Consider the following 7,244-nt stretch of genomic DNA (forward strand, 5'->3'; position numbering starts at 1 on the left):
TACTTCAGAGGACAGCACTGAAGCTACAATTCAGGGAGAGGGAAATGTCTGATCAGAGCACACAGAAGCAAATGAAGGGGGAGGAAGAGAATGGAGCACATCCTGGCCCACCAAGCCTTGAGGACGCTATCCCTACTCAGAGCAGCCAATGCACAGAGAGGACCATATGGCCAGCCCCACTACAAGACACGACATCCCTCACTGACCCATAGCCCTATGGGGGACAACACTGGAGGTGCAATGGGGGAATTGCACCTGATCTGACCCCACCACACCGAGGCAAAACACTAAGGACGTACAACAAAACAGCAAGGGGAGCAGAGCAAGGAAGTCCAGAGGCAATATCAAAAGTAGACTTTGGGGCCAGGGCATGGCACCCATCAGATTTGACCAGAAAACACTCCTAGAGGTCAACAAACAGACCTTGAAATATTTACAGGCTTTTCCTTTTTTTGGCCTTGGGGGTTTGCTTGCTGTTGTTGTTGTTGTTGTTGTTGTTTTCTTTTGTTGCTTTGTTTTGCTCTGTCTTGTTTTTATGCATATTATTATCTCTCAAGATCTATCTAGGTAAGATAGGTGGGATAAACAATCTGGAGGAGAAAACAACGGAACCGATGGTTCCAGGGGGACATGGGAGAGGGGAAGGCAGGGAAAGGAAGTGGGTGTTAACAAACCCAGGGACAAGGGAACAACAAGTGATCCAAAATCAATGCCGAGGAGGGTGTAAGAGGCCTAGTAGGGCTTGATCAAGGGTAATGTAACCGAGAGGAATTACTGAAACCCAAATGAAGGTGGAACATGATAGTGGGACAAGAGGAAAGTAAAAGGAAATATTTTGAGAATGATGATGGCAACAGATGTACAAATGTGCTTGACACAATGGATATATGTATGAATTGTGATAAGGGTTGTATGAGCTCCCAATAAAATTATTATTAAAAAATAATAATTGTGTGGTTGGGGGTCACCACAATGTGAGGAACTGTGTTAAAGGACCGCGGCATTAGGAAGGTTGAGAACCAGAGACCTAGACCAAATGTTGGTCAAATTTTTCTATAATGGAAAAGAAACGATATACTCTGGCATCGCAGGACATCAGACCTCTGTTGCAGCTAATCACCTGTAACATCAAAGTACCCATTGGCGATATGTAAAGGGGAAAACATGTCTGTGTTCCAATAAAACTTGGTTAACGCACAATGAAAAAATAAAAAAGGGAAATAGAGGAAAGAACTAGGAGGCAAAGGGCATTTATAGTGGAATCCTTTTTCATCTGAGCTGACCGTAGAATTTTTTTGACAAACGTACTGCAGTGGAAGTGATGTCTGAGTCTTCTGAGTCTGAGTCTCTTGAGTATCCCAGTGTTCTTGGAATCCTCCTTCTTGAGAGGTTCCAGCTGCATGGAATGAGGGATCATGCTACAATAGAGATATCACATGTACGTGCTCGGAGTGACAACTCCAACTGAGCTTCCAGCCCAGTTGTGTGAGTAGTCCATTGTGGGTGTCTAGCCCTGACTTCTTTTAGATAGTGGCAAACCCAGCTAATCACGCCATAAAAGACTACCAAGAACTGAAAAACTTTTGTCAATCAACCCACAGAAATATGAGAGACAATAATAACTAGCTGCATTAATCCACTCACTTTGGGGGTGATTACCTCTACAGGAGGAAAACAGTGAAATGTTCTAAAATCCCCATTCTTCTCAAGGTCACCCATAGCTTGTTATGCTCCACACAGTTGGATTCCTTGGCAGAGTCAACAAAACACAAGCAAGGATCTTTCTGTTTTTCTCTACTTTCAGCAGAGATAAATGACATCCCTTGTGCTACACGCTCCTCTGAGTCTGGCTTGAATTTATAGCTTCTCCCTGTCAATGTACAGCTGAAATAATTTTTTAATTATCTTCAAAAAATGGACTTGCGTGTGATCGTAATGGTATTGTTTGATAATTTCCACACTCTATTGGGTCAGGTGTTGTAGTCTTTCAAATATTTATTCAAATACGAATGCTGAGCAAATAATCCCAGAAGCTGGACTATGTGAAGATTACAAGGCCCCAAGATCGAAGGAAGTTTTATTAACAACCTGAAATATGTGGATGATCCAACATTGCTTGCTGAATTTGAGGAGGACTTGAAGTACTTGCTTATGAAGATTAAGAACTGCAGCTTGCAGTGTGGATGATCACTCCATGTAATGAACTCCGTTCTGACCCGTGTAGACCTGATGTGCCACAGAACAAAACACTGCCTGTCCTGCGCCAGCCTCATAATTGTAATATTGGAGCTCATCCTCGCAGAGACTGTGTCAGTTCATCTTGTTGGGGGTCTCGCTTTTTCCTTTCTTTTCTTCTTTTTTCCTGATCTAAGCATGATTGTTCTCACCAGAGGCAAGCCCCTTCTAATATCACATCCAAAGTACATGGGAAAACGTTTTGCCACCTAGCTTCTTAGGAGCATACTGGTTGTACTTCTTCTGAAACTCATCGGTTCATTCTTCTGACAGCCCAGCGTGCAGTCCACATCCTCTGCCAACACCATGATTCAAAGGTATCCGTCCTTCTTCAGCCTTTCTGAGTCAGTGTCCAGCTCTGACGTGCATGTGATGTGACTGAAAACACCATGGCTTAGTCAGTTACATCGTAGTCTTCAAAGTGACAGCTTTGCTTTCAGAGAGATCTTTTGCAGCAGTTGTGCCCAGTGCAATAAGATAAATATAAATAGAACCACTTAGGAATATGATCATCAAACTGCCAAAAATAGTCTTGAAACCAGTCAGGGAAAAAAGATACATTATATGTAAGGGTACACAAATAACAATGATAACTAACTAATCATCAGAAGCAATAATGGAATAACACCTTTAAAGTGATAAGAAGGAAAAATCCTATCCACGATTTGACTCCTCCCCTACAAGATGCCCTTCAAATCTGATGGTGAAATAAAAACATTTCAGAACAACAAAGACTGAACAAATTTGTTGCCAGAAGACCTATACTAAAAGTCATGGTGAAGGGTACCCTCCAGACTGAAAGAAACCGATACTCTATGGAAACTCGAACCCAGGCAGTTCTCAGCTTACAGATGTCAACTTAGGCCTCGCTCATACTATCGCTTTAATGCTGTGTGTATTTGTCTTCACTTTTTTTAACTTATCCCCTTAACCTCCCACATCTGTTAGCCATCAAAAAAATGTTTCTTTGAATGTAAAAACCCATTCTTGACTTTTTCTAGTAGCAGTCTCATACAATATCTGGCCTTTTGTGATTGACTGATTTCATTCCACATACTGCCCTCATTTTTATATGACTGAACCAACCTGTCAGAAAAACAGAAAAGCCACTGCCGTCAGGTGATTACAAGTAATAGTAACACTGTGTAGAGTTTCTGAGACTATACATCTTTATGGGAGCAGACAGCCTAGTCTTTCTACCCTGGAGCCACTGGTAGGTTCAAACTGCTGACCTTTTGTTTAGTAGCCCAAATGCTTAACCCATTGAGGTATCAGGATTCTCAAAACAAATCCTTCATGACAATCACCTTAACTTACTTAAATTTAAGTTAAATAAATAAAAATAATTTTAATAAGACCTACCCAGAAAATTTATAGAATTTTTTTCTAATTTCTAAAAATAATAAAATCTTCCAGAAAATAAACAGTAGTTAGCAATGAAATGAAAATCATTTTGACATCAAAGATTCACTGTAAGATACTTAAAGGTAATGGAGAAATATCTGCATGACTCAAGGAAAAACTAATTTGATGATAGAGTTCTATATCTGACAAAACTATAGTTAAAAGATAAGGAAGTGAAGATATTCTCAACATGTGAAACGGACAGTTTGATCAGACACCAGTCCTTCATCCTCACTATCTACCCTATGTTTTAGCTGATTGCTGCAGATAGTATATGAATCCGTCTTATTGTTTCTTCGTTTTCACGGACTCTTGATCACTCATGATGTCCTTCTCCTGGTACTACTGATTCCTCCTGACTACAGATTTGTTCCTTATTCCAGAAAAAAAAAAAAAATCACTGCTATCAAGGTGATCCAAGCTCATAGCGAGCCTATAGGACAGAGTAGAGAAGAGATGCTCCTTAAAGTTGCCAAGGCTAAATCTTATGACAGCAAACAGCCTCATCTTTCTACCAGAGGGCAGCTGGTGGCTTTGAACTGCTGACCTTCTTGATAGCAACCAATTGTTTACCCATTGTACCACCAGGGATCCTTCTTCTGGAAATCCATTGGTATACTCAATATCCTTTGCCAACACCATAGTTCAAATGCTTCAACTTTTCTGCAGTCTTCCTTATACATTGTCCTTACACATTTCCACTGCATAGGAAACATTTAACATAGCAAGAAGTAAGCTAAGTAAACTTAGTCCTTGTGGTAGTTATGTAATCTGTTGTCAATTTGCGATTTAAGAGTTGAAGGGGTGGAGTTAAGCCTGTCAATCAGGTGGCAGCTTGATGCCCTCATTTGGAGGCACTAAGAAGATAAATAGCTCATTGGAGGCAGGACACACACTCCCTGTAAAACATTACTGATGACAAGCCTGATGGAGCTACGTTGATGCATCCAGAGCCCTGGGAGCTGGAGGAACCACGTGTAGACCCCTGCCAGTGCTGAGATGCTTCTACCACCACTGGATCCACAACTTTCTACCCACTGGAGTCTGATCTTCTTCCATTCGGCATTATTGCATGGCTGTGTGAGTCTAAAGAGGAATTTATGGACTAGTATTGAACATATTGCTTGTGGATGCAAGTAAAATTAAATCCTTCACATATTGAATCTTTTCTTCAGTCTTTCTTATTCACTGACTAATTTTTACTTGCATATGAGCTGATTGAAAACACAGGCTCACTTTCATCCTCACATCTTTGCTGTTTAGCACCTTAAAGAAGTCTTGTGAAGCAGATTTGTCCAATATCAGTTGATTTCTTGACTGCTACTTCCATAAGAACTGATTATAGATCCAAGCAAAATGAAATCCTTGGCAACATCAATCTTTTCTGTTTATTATGATGTTCTCTGTTGATCCAATTGTGAGGATTTTTGTTTTCTTTATATTGCACTATAATTCATGCTGAAGGCTGTGATCAATGATATTCATCAGTGAATGCTTCAATTCCTCTTCACTTTTGTCATGCAGAATGACCTAGAAGACACACACACAGAGAAACCAATAACAGGAAGGAGAGAGGTGACACTACAAAGTCTATAGGTCTTAAGGGGATTTCTGGTGGTACTATTCAGAAAACACTGAGCTGCCAACTGAAAGGTTGGTTGTTCAAACCCACTAGCCCTTTCAAGGGTGAAAGATGAAATTATCTGCTCCTATAAAAGTTTATAATCTCAGAAACTCTATATAAGTCCAGTATGGAGCAGAATTGACTCAATGGCTGGGGCTTTGGATAGATTTTTGGTTTTTTAGTTTTTTACAGATATTAAAAGAAATTCGGGAATAATGTGAACAATTTTATGTCAATAAATTAGGCAAAAAGGTGAAATGGAAATTCCTTGGTAGGCATGAGCCCTCAAAGTTCATTCTAGAAGAAATTGATAGCTGGAATAAATCTATATCTATTAAAGAAAATTGATTTGCCGTTTTAAACTTTCCAAAAAGAAAATGCCAGGCCTAGATGGCATTGCTGGTGGTTAACAGCAAACAAATAAGCAAACAAACAAACAAAGACTAATTTTATACTAATTCTTTCCGAAATTTTGAAAGAAATTACTTTCTAGAAAACCAAAATTTTCTTAAAACAAATGAAAGTTTTACATCACAAGTAAAAAATGGTAGACTAATATCCATAAAGTGCATTTATTCAAGAATTCTTCACAGGGTTTTAGCAAATTGAATCTCAAAACACATTACAAATAATAACAATAATGTAATGACTAAGTGAGATTTCTGCCAGGAATTCAAGGTTGGTTTAACATTGAAAATATATATATATATAATCGATGCAATTCACTCTACTAACATACTAAAAAGGGAAATCTATATAGTCATTTCAATAGATGTAGAAACAATGTTTGGTATAACCCAACATGCATACTTGTCAAATACTCTCAGAAAACTAAGAATAATTAAAATTTAAAAAAACGTCCTCAATATAATAAAGGACATTCAGCACACTTAATGATGAAGACAACATATTTCTTTCCTTTTAAATCAGAAAAAGAAGACAAAGATGACTGTTCTCACCACTTCTATTCAGGATTTTACTAGAGGGTTCTAGTTAGTCAGTTTAAGAAGGTAAGAAAAAGAGATGAAAAATGAAGACATATTACCATACTCACTAGCACATGAAATGATTACTATGTAGAAAATCCTACAGATATGCATAACATTAGTAGAATTAATAAATAGGTTCATCAAAGTTAGAAGATAGGTACAAAAAATTGATTATACTTGTATATAACATTAATTAATAAGAAATTTTAGAACATATTTATAATAGCATAAAAAATATTGACTACTTAGGAATACATTTGAAATAATAATTCCAAGAACTATACACTAAACACTCCAAATCATAGCTAAGAAATCAGAGTATTTAAATATTTAGATATACTATGTATTATAAAAAATTTTGCTACAATTTAGATGTCCATTCTAACCAAATTGACTAATAGATTCAATGCTGTCATAATCAGAATCTCAGTAAGAGTTTTGTGGTAGAATCCCATATTCTGAGATTTATAAGAATATGCAAAGGATCCAGAAGAGTCAAATCAACTTTGAAAAAATAAAAATTATACTAAACTCTTGATAGTAAGATTTCCTTAAAGTTATAGTAAGCAAATCACATAATTTTGGCATGAGCATAGACAAGTAGATCAATAAATAGAGTCAAGAAACACACACACACACATACTTGTAAACACAGGAACATTGGTCTGCTGACCAACAGTTTAGCAGTTCAAAACCACCAGTTCTTCTGCAAAATGAAGTGGAAGCTTTCGACACCTGTAAAGATTTAGCCTTGTAAAAACACAGGTACAGTTTTACTCTGTCCTGCACAGTCCCTATGAATCAGAACAGACTCACTAGTAATACGTTTTATGCTTGTACATTTTTAAAATCATTTTATTGGGGACTCATACAATTCATCACAATACATACATCAATTGTGTAAAGCATATCTATACATTTGTTGCCCTCATCATTCCCAAAATTCGCTTTCCTCTTGGGTTCCCAGAATCAGCTCATTTTCCTTTTCCCCC

This window comes from Echinops telfairi, unplaced genomic scaffold (assembly GCF_000313985.2).
Source record: "Echinops telfairi isolate 266 unplaced genomic scaffold, ASM31398v2 ScPeMD7_9;HRSCAF=40, whole genome shotgun sequence".
Lineage (NCBI taxonomy): Eukaryota > Metazoa > Chordata > Mammalia > Afrosoricida > Tenrecidae > Echinops > Echinops telfairi.